At 47.4% G+C, this 13,909-nt stretch overlaps 1 protein-coding gene and 1 long non-coding RNA gene across 6 annotated transcripts in view; both read right to left on the bottom strand.

Annotated features, from left to right (window-relative positions):
• LOC111092013 overlaps positions 1–862 on the bottom strand; it is a 32,758-nt gene extending 31,896 nt beyond the window's left edge. For both annotated transcript variants that reach the window (XR_005377263.1, XR_005377262.1), the window contains exon 1: positions 536–862. This is a non-coding gene — a long non-coding RNA (uncharacterized LOC111092013). The remainder of the gene's footprint in view (positions 1–535) is intronic.
• The window catches only part of KCNAB1 (potassium voltage-gated channel subfamily A member regulatory beta subunit 1), a 359,350-nt gene that overhangs the window by 199,761 nt on the left and 145,680 nt on the right, over positions 1–13,909 (bottom strand). The gene's annotated exons all lie outside the window — the stretch shown is intronic.

The following is a 13,909-nucleotide window of genomic DNA, read 5'->3' as shown; positions in this document are numbered from 1 at the left end:
GGGTAACATTTGTGGATGTTATAGATGGATAGAAATTCTAAAACAGAGTCAAATGAAATCGTTTTGTACTTATCTATTTTGCTTCCTAATTAAAGTGCCTTGCAATATAGATCAATTTAGAAAATAGGGCTTGGCCGACCACAGGCTTGAGAGAGCCAAGCTGTTGCTAAGGACAGGATGAACTTGAATTATTTAAATGAAAATACTTGCCTACCCATTCAGCTCAAAAAGATGCTGACATAGCAGCATCTAGAGTTTGGCTTTTATTTTCCTACTAATTCTGACTCACATTTCTGACAAGGCCCTAAAAGCACACCCAACTCTTCATGTATTTTCCTAAAACACAGTGTTATCCTGAGAGCAAATGTTAAAAAATGCGAAATAAATTGTTCCAGTTTTTGACAATTGTTCTATATGAGGTTCCTCGGCTTTAAGAAGCAGTAATAACACATAAGTGAAGGAATTAAAAAGAAAATGCTCTACATGTTTGAAACGCTGTAAAAAAAATCACAAGAACTTTGTTTCTTTATAATACCTGATATGAAGCCATTTCCATAATGATTCTCTTTCTGGTTGTTCTAAAAGCAGCAGGAGGTATTGAAAAAGGCAGCCTTGGGGTAGAAATGCAAATTCCTGTTATTATAAAAGTATGGAAAGATTGCTTGGGACCAAGAAAGTCAAGGTCTGCCTAGACTATTATAACAGGAACCGAGGTGGAGTTGCCACATGCAATGTTCCTAATGCACTTCTCTGGGTATTTCACAATAAGCCATTACCATGGCAACTTAACCTCCAACCACACAAAAGAAACACCTCAAATTCTTTCTTCAGAATGACACAAATCTCACACAGGATCAAGGGATTGGTTTTAAAAATACTTCTCTAATGCTATTTTTAATGGCTGAAAAATAGATTTAGGAAGGGAGGTGGTCAGTGTAGACAGATGAACCAAGCACATGAAGGACTGTTAGACATTTTCACAGTTTTAAAGGACTTGTGGTTCTACTCTAATGATGTAAATAAATACACATCTGTGTACACCGGTTAGAGAAGGGTGTGGTGAGGAAGAGGGTCATTTTCACCCCCCAGATACCAACAGAATAGAAGTGCCACAGTTTTAGGCAATTCCAACCCACTCCAGTCTTTGTCTTTAATACCTGCCATCTTACTTCAAGGATCTTCATGGTAACCAGTCGCTCATCTGCACACAGCAGTGTGGGGTGGGGTTGGGGGAGGGGGGGAAGAACTCATTTCCTATGGGAGTCATTTCCTACATGAGTCCTAAATCATGAAAAATTAGGGATTCAGGAGTCAAACGGTAGAGGGAGAGCCGGCCAGAGCGCCCAGGGACCTGGTGACCAGGGCACAAGGGCGGCCGGTTCGCAGGCACAGCCAGTTCACGCCAATTCGACCTCTTGGGAAAACGCCAGAACCATGGGCTTCCTCTTGGCACATCATAGCATCATCTTTTAATAAAAGGAGAGCTGAGATGTCGTAAGCGAAGCAGCCTCCGCGACAGCATAACGTGTCCCTGGAGCACGCTGGGCCCGCCGTGAGCGAAGGCAGCAGCCTCAGGAAGGAGGTGACGCGGGGACACCAGGAGCCTTTGAGGAGCCCCGGAACTCCTGCTCCTGAATGTCGCGTTTCTGGTGGGAATTCTCTTGGGATCCTGTGGTTCCCTCAAAGTGCTCTCGAGAGGTGGGTGAGAATGCTCGTGTGAAGCTTTAAAGAGCATCCTGCAGGCCTGAGTGGTTCGGCATCCCGCCTCACTATGTGTATTTTGAGTTCAGTCGCATCAAACGTTCACTCAACAAACTCAAAGTCAATAAGAGGTACTGAGTCAGAGAAGGGAAAGGAGGAAAAATAACTCAAGCTGTTCTGTTGGTGATTTCCTTCAGCCAAGGACTGTTCGGGATGAGACAAGGTGGAGAGTCTGGTGTTCCCTCCGAGGGACCTGTGGCTGACGCACAGCAAGCACCTCCCTGGGCTTAAGCGATCCTCACGCTCACGGCCCTGACCACGGGCTGACTTCTACACCCAGTGGCCTCCAACGTGGAATGTTCCCAGATGATTTTCAAGGGTAATTTTGGCTACACCTGTCTTTCTCCTTACCTGCTGACTTTGGAACATAATTGACACGTAACACGTGCCTCCACTATTTTTAATTTTAGGATAGGTCAGAGGTCCTTGACTTCCTGGAACCAGGCTTTCTGGTCCCTTTAAAATATCATTTCCACTACCTGAAATTTAAAACTCAAAAAATAATCCCGCTTATAAATAGAGCGAGGCTCCAAAGTTTATTTGCAAGCTGGCTGTTTAGAACTCAGAATGCGTTTTGCTATAAAAACAAATGTTATAAATGGTGCAAAAGGTATGTGGGTTCCCAGAATAGCCTACAGACGTCTTTGTTCTGAAATTTAAACATTTGCAAAGGAAGACGAGAAGGAAAAGGTAACAAGGGTGTAGGGGAGGAAGCGTAGTATAATGACAGAGCACTCGTGCCAGGCTATCCGTGTCCAGACACCGTCACTTGCTGGTTTCTGGCCGTGACCAAGCTCGTCTCCCTGTAGCTCAGTTCGCTCATCTCTAAAATGGGAGAGAATGCCTCCGGGCACGTGTGAGGATATAAGCAGCCAATATAATGCACGGTGCCCAGAAAAGGGGCTCTGGGCTTGCTCACATGGCCGTTTCCCTGGGTGTGAGCGGCTCTCACACTCCAGCATGTCCACTGCCTTTGCCTCTCCAAACACCAGCCATTTCCCAGAGGGGGAATTCTGAAATCTTAACCAAACCCATGCCCACCACACAAACAATCGCTCTAAAGGATATTTGCTTTCACTTGAAGAAAAGGAGACGGGTGTGCTGAAGGCAAGGAAGCCTGGGAAATGCTCCCCTCCCCGGCCAGCCTCTGCGCTGACCCCCTTCTACCTGCCTCCGGCCTGGGGCTTCTGGAGCACATGGAAGAGGGAGGAGAACTTCCAGCCCACTTCCCAACCCCCCTGGAGGGTGTTTATAGAGCAGCCCCAGGGCAGTAAGGACAGAGGGAGGAGGGAGAACTCTTCCAGCTACTTTCGGGGGCTTGGCCCACAGCCCTTACCCCCACGCGCAGCCAGCACTGCTCACAGTCCTGCTGGGTGGCCTCCCACCTTCTAGGTCTTCTCCGTGATCTCCCAAGTATTCTCTGTGGGAAAATGGCAAAAGACTGCAGGTTGTCCCCAGGTAAGAACACCCAGAACCTGCGTGGACCCTCCTCACCACTTTCTCGAGCTCAGGGAGAAAAGAGGAAAAAAAAAAAAAAAAAGGCATCCTTAAATAAAACCTACTTTGAGGAAGAAAACAGCATTTCCTGACCTCTTTTCAGTGCGTTAGAGTACATACCAACGCTTGCACCATCCATCCACCCATCTGTCCATCCATTCATCCATCCGTCTGCTCATTCAGTAAATTCAAATCTTTGGGAATACCTTCTGGAGCAACCCATAGTACATATTTATAATAGGATAATCAGATTTTGTTAAGGAGTTCATCTTAATTGCCATACTCCTTTGTAGGAAGTCAGGTTCACAATAGTTACTGTCAAGTTTTTAATATTAAAAAAAAAAAAATAAGTAAACCTTTTATTTCTTTGTTTTTGTTAAAGGGAAAGTTCCTGCCCTCCAGGAGCTTGCAGTTTAGACCAAGGAGAGCAAACCGCCAGCCTAGATCAGGGGCAGCCCTACTGTGTCCAGGTGCCGGCCGACCGCAGCTTTGCTGGCCAGTGTCAGTGCAGCAGGGCCGCAGCGGGGTCACCTGCGGTTCAGGGTCCGGGCCCGGCCCTCTGCCGCACAGCACCGTGTCAGGGCCTGGAGACCCCGCAGTCTGTGGGAAGGGCGTTTGGTATCTGTGAACATACTTCTCATTACCTGGAGCAGGGCCCGTTCTGCTCCCGCCTTGAGGGAGGTGGCCAGTCACCTGGATGTATAAGGATGCTCACAGTGTGGCAGAGCCTTAGCATCAACGTCAAAACTATGCCATCAAGACAGACTGCATGCTTAATTGGAAATCTAGAACACATGGTACCCATAGTTGAGCCATTTCTAGGCTGTGTGTTTCCTTCCACTTGATTTACCGGGGGATTTGGAACAAGATTAAAAAAAAAAAAAAAAGGGATCCCTGGGTGGCGCAGCGGTTTGGCGCCTGCCTTTGGCCCAGGGCGCGATCCTGGAGACCTGGGATCGAATCCCATGTCGGGCTCCCGGTGCATGGAGCCTGCTTCTCCCTCTGCCTATGTCTCTGCCTCTCTCTCTCTCTCTCTCTCTCTGTGTGTGACTATCATAAATAAATAAAAAAAAATAAAAAAAAAAAAAAAAACAGATCATGGGGCACCTGGGTGGCTCACTTGGTTTGGTTGAGCAGTTGACTCTTGATTTCAGTTCGGGTCATGATCTCAGGGTTGTGGGATCGAGCCCTGTGTCAGGCTCCAACCTCAGGGGTTGGGAGTCTGCTGGAAGATTTCTTTCTCTCTCTCTGACAAATCTTTAAAAAATGAAGAAGAAACAGATTTTAAGAGAATATGCAATAGGAAATGTTGACGAGTGGAACATTTCGTTTTCGTTTCACTGGCTTATGTGTGAGAGATAAACATGTAGGCATAAGTGAGTGCTGTGCAAGGGGGCCTCTTCCTCAGGGCTCTCCAGCTGTGCTACGTCAAGTCGCATGCGGTCCACCAGAACTTCTGACCCCTGCACCCCAAGCCTTGTGATGAGGGTAGGATTGCTCCTTAGCGCTCTTTTAAGCTTGGGTGCCAGCAGAGGTGACAGGGATCGCTTCTGGGCAGAAGCTCAGAAGCCGCTGTACCACTTGCCACACTCCATTGGTTTATCAGAGCAATGGACAAGGTCCCAGGGATGACCGTCTGTGAGCTTGGGGCCCCAGGGTAAGGACCCCCAAGCTGAACCCCCGGCTGACCCATGAAGAAATGCAATGTGAGCAAGAAATAAAGCTTGTGGCTGAAGCTGCTGAGCCTTGGGGCTGTTCGTTCCTACAGCATAACCTGGACTCTAGGCTCTGACGGCAAAACGTGGGCCAGGAGACCGTTGTTTCACCGCCAGGCTGACTGTGGAGGAGCCGCTGAAAGGGTTCCTCCTGCGTATTTCCAAACTCCCCTATTGCTCTTATAACTTGTCTTCTAATCTCAAAGCTCTTGGCTACCCTTTGGCTTTTTATACAGAAACCTGACTTATTTAGCTTTGTTGTTGCTGTTGTTGATTTTGTATTTGTTTTTGAAGCAGTGGCAAGGTACGAAGCAGGAAAAAGCTCTAGATGGGGAATTAGAAGGTGGAGGTTGTTTCACTGGCTTATTGACTGCATTCACCAGCTGTGGGACCCCATTACTATTTTGGGACCCCAGCTTCCTGCAAGTAGCATAGACAACTTGGATTAGACCCTAGATGGCAAAGAGCATCCCGTAATGAATTATACCCAGCTCTGAAATCAGTTTTGTTCAGTCTACATAGGGATGGGTACTCCTGTCCCCCTTTCCATCAAACCAGGGCAATAAAAATCTATTTGCCGCCTGCTTGCTTTTTCACATGCATTCACTCAACAAATACTGAGTGCTCAGTGTGTGCCATCCACTCGTCTAGGCACTGGACTCATAGTGATACACGAAAGAGGCTAAAGATCTGTGGCCTCCTTGAGTTGACAGTCTAGAAGATTCCCAGCTTCTCTTCCCTGGAAGACTCAGCAACACGAGGCTCCTGTATCTCAACAGCAAGGACTTTTGTGAAGAGCAGTTGCATCTTCAGACTGGGACCTGGCTTCTGCCTCTGTGGGCTTGGGGAGGGCCCAGCCAGGTGCTCACTTTGCCTGCCGGAGCCTGTGGGCAGCTACGCTTGGATGCTCGGACCAAGCGACCTCTCAGAGTCCTGCCTTCCTAATAGTCATCATTATAAAGTCTATGCCACGTAAAATGAAAACAGTATTTCCAAGCGTGTGACAGAAAACCTACGTCTTAATACGGTCACAAATTCTCTAAGCGGGGCTGTGGGTGTATGTAACACAGGAAACGGCCTCTGTCCTCTCTCCCTCTAAAACCCACTATCTCTCCCTTGGCCGACTCCTCCTTTAGGAAGAAAGAAGTACAGCCAACAGGGTCCGCATCTCCTTCATCTCCACCCGGCTCTCTGCCTCCCTGTGTCACTGCTCTCCTGGCAGGCTCCTCATCCCGGGTGCAAAACAGCTTTGCAAATAACCAGGGGTGCATATATGTTAGGGATCTTCAATATTTAACTACCTAAGACTGTAGTTCAGCAGTTGGATGGAAATTAGCATGTCACTTCCACAAGATTCTGGAAAGTCCTCCGTGGGCTCTGCACCATTATTTACTAACCGCGTCGTTGCTCTCCTGTGCAGTGAATCCAAGGAGGGGTGTGGGCGCGGAGTAATGGTTATGTGTTTCAGCTCCAATGGGAACAGGCTTTGTGAAAACTACGTGGGCTGGTAGACACTAAAAAATTATTTGCAAGGTTATTATAAGTTATCTGTACCCAAACCATTCTTTTCCCTCCTCCTTTCTTTTCTTGTTCGTTTGCTCTTTCTTCTTCCTTAAATGCAAGAGCAGATGAGTCATCTTTTTGAGTAATTTCCTTATTAAGTCGCAGGGTTAATGGTATCAAGGTAGGGAACAAGGTAGGGAGGAAGGGAGACAGTACACCAAGGCTATTACCACACATTAATGGGTAGACACACACCTACCTACACCCACGGCGCACACGTCTATATTCCATTACTCAAGTGAAAGACAATTAAAAGGTCATCTTGCTCTGTAAAAATCTACATCTAAAAGCTGAGACATAGTAAGCCAAGTTTCCACCAGAGCAAAAATTTATAGCCAAGTTATAAAAGCTTGAAAAATAGCATGACACAATGGAAACCTTGCCACAATCTTAATTACACTGTCACCAGACACAATGTTAAAATGTACACATAAATGTTCCTTTTTCATCCTACGAATTAGTCCTGGATGTGCCTGGGATTATATTTCTAGTGTCTAACACACCTATCCCCATCTCAAAGCAGAATTCTCATTCTAGGCCCCAGATCACACTAGGTTCTATTCTGTCAAGTTTCTAGAAAGGTCTCTCTGAAGCTGCACCAGATATTAATGAGAATAACAAAAAAAAAATAATTCCAATAACATTGAGGAGTCGTTATGTTCTAGGCCCTGGGTGCAGCAGGTTACCTGCCTTGTCTTGTATAACCCCCAGGGCTACCCTGTAACATGGCCCTTCTGCAGTTCCTTTTCCATTTGCCCCTCCAGGTCCACTCTCCATCTTCCTCAACAGCACCCTGCACCATGAGGCTGACCTTTCCGGATGTCATCTTTGGAGTTCCCAAGGTCTCCTGGCTTCTGTCGAGTTCCCAGAGGGGGATCAAAGTGAAGTCTGGGTGTGTCCTTTGGGACCCTGTGTTGGCCTTATTTTTCTATTATCCCAGCTCCTATGAGGGGCCCTCTCCCATAGTCCCCACACTCTGGTCCACTTCCAGTAACCGTTCCCCCTCCTCATCCCTTCGGACATGGAGCAGCTTTGCTATCCCCAGGATGCTTTACTGCCCTTCTTTGAGTGCTCTTAATCCTGCCTACACTCTTGTCATTAGGCCCTTAGTAAAGGCTCTCGATTGCTCGTAGTGCACCATCTATTTTCTGCTCTGAATAATGTACTATTATCATTTCCCTTTTATAGATCGCAGAAAAAAAAAAAAAAAGAGGCTTTGATGTGGTATGTGACTCAACCAAGATGGCACAGATAGTCAAGATTTAAACTGAGATCTCAGCCTAGGCTCTTACCCAATCCAGTACGTGGGGTCTGGAACAGAATCCCCATTGTGTTGATTTTCCCCACACATCTCAAGAAAAGGATCGGGACTTCCAGCTCAAGAAGAGGAGCTGGCTTAACTTCGGCATCAGGGACCTGGGTCATGGTTTTCTAAAGCCACTTGGCTTCTCTGTGCCTCGGTCTCAACATCTATAAAATGTGGGGAAAGACCTGATCCACTTATTTCTCAGGATTCTTGTAAGAATCAGAGTGAGATAACAGATAGGAAAACACCTTAAAATGATGTGAGTGCTATGGAAGTATAAGGGATTTATCTTGGGGTGTACAATTTGTAGTAGTATTAAGATGTAGATCATGCTCTGTATGCACACGTGTGCAATTTATGTCTTATTCATCTTGTGGGTTAAAACACCATTGCTCTTCCATGATCTGAACTCTGTTAGGGTATCTACTACTATTTTTCCATAGTTCAAATTTACACATGTTCTATTGGGACCCCATATTTACATTTAAATTAATCATTTTGAAAAGAAAATTTCAGGGCACCTGGGTGGCTCGGTCGATTAAGCACCTGCCTTCGGCCCAGGTTAGGAACCTGGGGTTCTGGGATCGAGTCACATATCAGGCTCCCTGCTAGGTAGGTAGTCTGCTTCTCCCTCCACCCTTCCCCCCCACCCCCCACTCATGCTCTCAAATATCTTTAAAAAAATTCTATTCATCATCAATAATTCTATATGTAACAAGGCATACCTCTAACTTTAGGGAATATGGTAATATAGAGATGAAGGTGCATTTTGCAAAATAATTTTATCTCACATGAACAGGTAATGAGGAACTTTTTTCTTACATTGGGCCAATCTATGCTACAATTGAGATACAAAATCCGTACTTGTCATAGTTGAGAGAAAATGAGTAAAGGCTTCTGTAAGGGGTAGTGAAAAGATGGATTCTACTTTATATCAGCTGGGAGGGAGGTAGGCATAGAGGTGACAATATTCTGGGACACTGGCTTGGAATGGGAATCAGTGCTCAAAACTAGAAAGCTTCAGGTCATGAGGAATTCCAGGATACCTCAATGAGCAGGATGGATGCTCCCTGCTGTAGAAATGGTGGCCAACTCATACATGGACTACAAGAAATAGTGAAAGGGACCATAAGAGAAGGGGCGAATTAGAGTGGCAAAAAATTAGGGGAAAAAGAGCCATGAGAGACTCCTAACTATGTGGGATTGTAGAAGGGGAGGGTGGTGGAGGGATGGGGTAACTGGGTGACAGGCATTAAGGAGGGCACTTGACAAGATGAGCACTGGGTGTCTTACTATAAGCTGGCAAATTGAATTTAATTAAACTTTTAAAAAGAAATGGTGGCCAAGTGGGCTCCCAGACACCCTCATTAATTTAGCTCATGTTACATTGTCAAGGAGAAGCAAAGCCAGAGCTCCAGAGTATACTCTGGTCACCAGCCCATTCTGCTTGCAGATCCATGGATGGTCATCTCTTTCCCCTATTGACACGGCTGCCTCAAGAGATAAAAAGAAGCACTTACTCAACAGCACTGAGATAAGCATCACTCTCCTTTGGCCATCGTTCTGGCTCATTCTCTGCTATTGGGAACCTAACTTCATTGTATGATGCGTCAATTTTCCTACCGGCTTCTTGCCTCTTGTTCACAAGATTCCTAAAGACTTTTTAGAGACCCAAGAAAACGCTGCCACAGAAAGATGAAAGGCAATGAATTCTTTGTATCTTGAGCTGGAGTTATCTACGTACTTGTCACATGCTCCTAATCTACGGCCAGCTTTATTTAGACAAGAAGGCATGTGGCATTTAGTGTCTCTGATGTTCAAGATTCTGACTCAGGGCCTGGGAGGCTACTCATCACAGAAGACCATGCTCACATCGCTGCTTCCTAGTGGTGCAGGCATACTGAGGCAATGATGCAGAATGAGAAGCTGGCCTCTGAAGCCAGGCAGGTTGGGGAACCTCGGACTAATTTCCTAAGTCTCAGTTTACGCACCTATAAAATCAAGATCATAGCATCAACCTCGTTGGGATATTTAGAACTTCAAGTAGAACAGATGTAAGCACTTAGCAATGTGCCTCCACATCGTAAGAACCCAATGGATGGTAATGCCCCCCGTATACAGCTAACATAGCATTTCATAAATTACTAAATTTACGTGCATTTCTGTCTTTTCACCTCTTCCTCCCACTCTGCCCTGCGCCTGCTCTGAATTGTGCCTCGTATATATAGTAGGTGCTCAACAAACGTTGGGTGAGTCAATCAAGGGAAAATGTAAGATGGGGTCCCTGTCCTCCAGACAATTACCATCAGGCTGGCAGACAAGACACTCACCCACCGGACAGCTGGTGATCATGCTCGGGAGAAGGTGAGTGGCACACAAATCGCATACACAGAGGTGAGAAAGTGAGAACCTTCCAAACAGATGGGAAAGGAAGGCTTTTGGAAGTAGGGGGCTTGGAGCTTAGGTCATCGTCCCCTCAGTCAGGCAGTGCTCCCAAGGATTGCCATTTGCACACTCTGCTCACTCACGCGGATGCTTCCTCTCCATTTCCTGGGTTTTAGCTTAGTAGGGAGCGGTACCAGCTTCCCATTGCTGCTGCAGGGAGTTACCACAAACTTACTGTCTGGAAACAGCATAAGCTTATTCCCCTGTACCTCTGGAGGCCAGAGTCCCCCCAGCAGGTCTCACTGAGCCCAGGTCAAGGTGCCGACAGGGCCCGTCACCTTCTGGAGGCTCTAGGAGAGAAGCTAACTCTTTGCCTCTGTGGGTTTCTATGGCTTTTTTCATTCACTGGCGCCCTGCCCTGCCCCCCAGCCCCAAAGCCAGCAGCACACCCCCTTCAGATCTCTTCTGGCTCCCCTCACCGGATGGCCTTCTGTCCGCCTCTGCTCTGCCCTCTGGCCCAGGAGCCTTGTGATGACGTGTAAGACCCACTCAGATAATCCGGGGTAATCTCCCCATCTCAAGAGCCTTAACTTAATCACAGCTGCTGTCCTTCTGGCCACACAAGGTAACAGTCACATTAGGATTTGGACATCTTTAGGGGCCATTATTCAGCTTACCGCAGCAGCCAATAAGAGGGGAGAGAGGAAGTACTTTCCCTTACTTGGATTCTTTCCAGTCCATCTTAATATTGAATCCGGCAAATGTGTCAGTGAATTAACGAGACACATGCCCCTTGGCCATAGTCGTCTACCGTTAATCAGAATTTGCTTGACATCTTCCATTGAATTATATTTGAACATATGGATCGGAGCTAATGCTTGCTACTGATGCTGCGGAAGAGAAAGATCGTCCGTATTTCCCAAGAAATAGAAACACGAAGCAAAGGAGGCCCATCAGAGACACTGGGTAGGCTGAGGGGTCAAGGAGACCTGGGGGGCAGGGAGAGGAATGGTCACAGGGTGAGTGAAGGCTCCAGGGCTCATTGTGGCTGGAGCGAGGCTTGTGGCCATTGCTGTCGACAAGGCAGCTGCCGACATTCCCCTTCCCTGAGAAGAACTCCCACAAACCATGAGGAGATACCACCCTGCACCCTGTGAGCTTGCGATAGTCATCCTACTTTCTTAGAGTTTGGACCATTCAAATAAACCTAGATCTCTGCTCATTATTCTGAGATATTTGATATTTCCACAACACACATACTTTGGGGAAATTTTATTTGTTGTAGCATATGAAACGTTTCCTTCTTTCTGATACTCTCAACAGTCCCCTTTGCATGCTCTTCAAAACCTTCGGGAACCTGTCTTCTTCAAGGTAAAGATGTAGCCCTATCTTCTGTTTCAGCGCAACATACCCACATCTTCCAGCAGAGGTGACGTGCTACGTCTATGTGGTCGCAACACGAGTCACCTACTTCCTCAGTGAACACGTCGCACTGCCAGCTGTCACATAAAATCACCTTAATGCTGCAATTCTGCATGTCACTAAGCTCTGCCCATTCTAAGAGCATCATGTTTCCATAGTTACTAATGCATTTCAAAGGGGGGGGTGTTGGAAAGCACAGAGCAGTTTAAAATTATAGATAACAGGAGGAAAGTAAGCAGCATAAATGTGTGATGGGCAGGATGCTGCAGAGCTGATTCCTGCACCCGGGAGGACATGGAGCCGTGGCTATCTGAATGGTCCCCACCTCTTTACCCAGTGAACCCTTAGGTGCTCAAGAGGAAGTGACTCAAGGGCACAACTATATTATTTATAGTCAATAAACAGAACTGAATATAAGTGTGGGTATAACAAGTTACAGGTATGCTTCTGAGTCCCTCTGCCCCACACGTGGTGTCGGGAGACCTTCCTCGGGAGCACCCTTTCCTCTTCTTTCACAGACCAGTCATCTTCCTAAGGCAACCCCCTCTTCTTATCATATTACTCAGCACAAAAGGATATGCAGCGCGCACTGGCGGTCTTCCTGGCCACACCCCAGGCCCTCATCCAGGGGCTCGGGACACCTCTGGACCAGGCCGGTGGTGTATGTGCAGGCTGTCTCACTCTCTGGGGTGCTACTCCCTCCAGGCTGGGGCCCTCACCACCCCACAAGGCTCACCTGTTCTCCCCAATCCACTTATCCACTACTTGGCCTTCAACAGTAGGATTCAAGCCCCACCTTCTCTCGAAGCCTTGCTGGTAACCCTCCGGTCAGAGCTGACCCTTCCCTTGCCTTCCTGCCCACAGCGTATACCTCCCTCACCTACCTCGCCTCATTGGATTATAAACCCCAGTCCGTTTTATTCCCGCCCCCCACACTCACTGCTTTCAACTGTACTGCTCGAACCTTTTCCAACAGGCGATGCCTTCCATTGAGCCTATGTTGGCTCGATTTCATGCCTTTTCAGTCACTTAAAGAACTTTCTAACTTTCTCAGACTCAGCCCTCTTCCTTTTTAAATGTCAACCTCATATTTAATTCACATCTCTCTTCTCTTTCCATCCCCGACCCCACCCCAGTCAAGATACTACTGGCACCTGAGAACAGAGGCAGGCAGGGCCTCCCGCCCCTCAGACACCTCTCCCTCTCTCTCCCTTCCTTGCTTCATCTGGTGTTGGTCCAGGAAAATGAGGGAAAGGGAGAGATTTCTCCTTGCTGTTTGGCTAATGGAGAGTTCTGGTCCAATCCAGATCTTGGAGCTTTATCAGTTGCCCTGGTTGGTTGTCCTGGAGCTCAGAGATCAGTCTGTCAACCCTCAGCTGATAGCTTCTTACCAGCTCCTTTGATGTTTACTCTCTGCACCACTGATAGCCTGCAGTCTCCTCATCTGTTTGGCTCCAATTTCCAGGGCCTGCAGGCCCAACCGGATCCTGCATTCGCTTCTCTTCATACTTCCTCATGCCCTGGCCCCGTGTGGCATCCGCCATCTCCCCCCGGACCCTTCCTCCACACACTGGCAGATGCCAGTGGCTTGAAAACTCAGGATGGCATCCCTCAGCATCCCTGTTTTGGGGAATGGTGGAAGGTTATAGCAGAACTATGAGTGATTTTCCTGGAGTCCTACTCTTGTTTTGGGGGTGGGAGGAGACATACCTCATTCCCTTGTAGGAGGCTGGTGAAAGGAGGAAGAGCACTGCCCTGCTCCACAAGGAGACCTCTCGTGGTCTCCCCACTCAGCCTCTCCCTATTCATTTAGGGCGAGTGGGTAAAAGTGAGTGTCAGGGCTGGTTCTGCTGAACTCTGGCTCTCAGCAAGCCCTGCAGCAGGTGGCTGGCCACCGTACTGGGCAGCTGTCTGTATAGGACTAGTCTTCTTGCCTAAGCAATGGGAAACATTGCACTAGATACCTGGCCTTCTCTCTAGCTCCTAGAATCATGAAGCCCTCTGCCCCTGGCTTGTGACACTTGATAATCAGCTTAACCACAAAGATGGGAGAAGACTGAAGGGCTGCCAACCTTCTCCTTGCTCCCTCTTTTGTGAGCATAAGTCAGTTACCTCCTCCTTTGATGCTGACAAAGACTGGGTGAGTTGGGATCCATAGCTAATAGCATTCAACTTGATATAGTCTTATAATTCTCCTGAGCAATCTATTTTATATTATTTCCATTATTCTCAATTCATTTAAGCAGGTGCATCTTGTCTC

Source organism: Canis lupus, chromosome 23 (assembly GCF_011100685.1).
Source record: "Canis lupus familiaris isolate Mischka breed German Shepherd chromosome 23, alternate assembly UU_Cfam_GSD_1.0, whole genome shotgun sequence".
In the NCBI taxonomy this organism is placed as follows: domain Eukaryota; kingdom Metazoa; phylum Chordata; class Mammalia; order Carnivora; family Canidae; genus Canis; species Canis lupus.
Note: the sequence above shows the minus strand (reverse complement) of the source record. Positions and strands in the feature narration are given on the sequence as shown.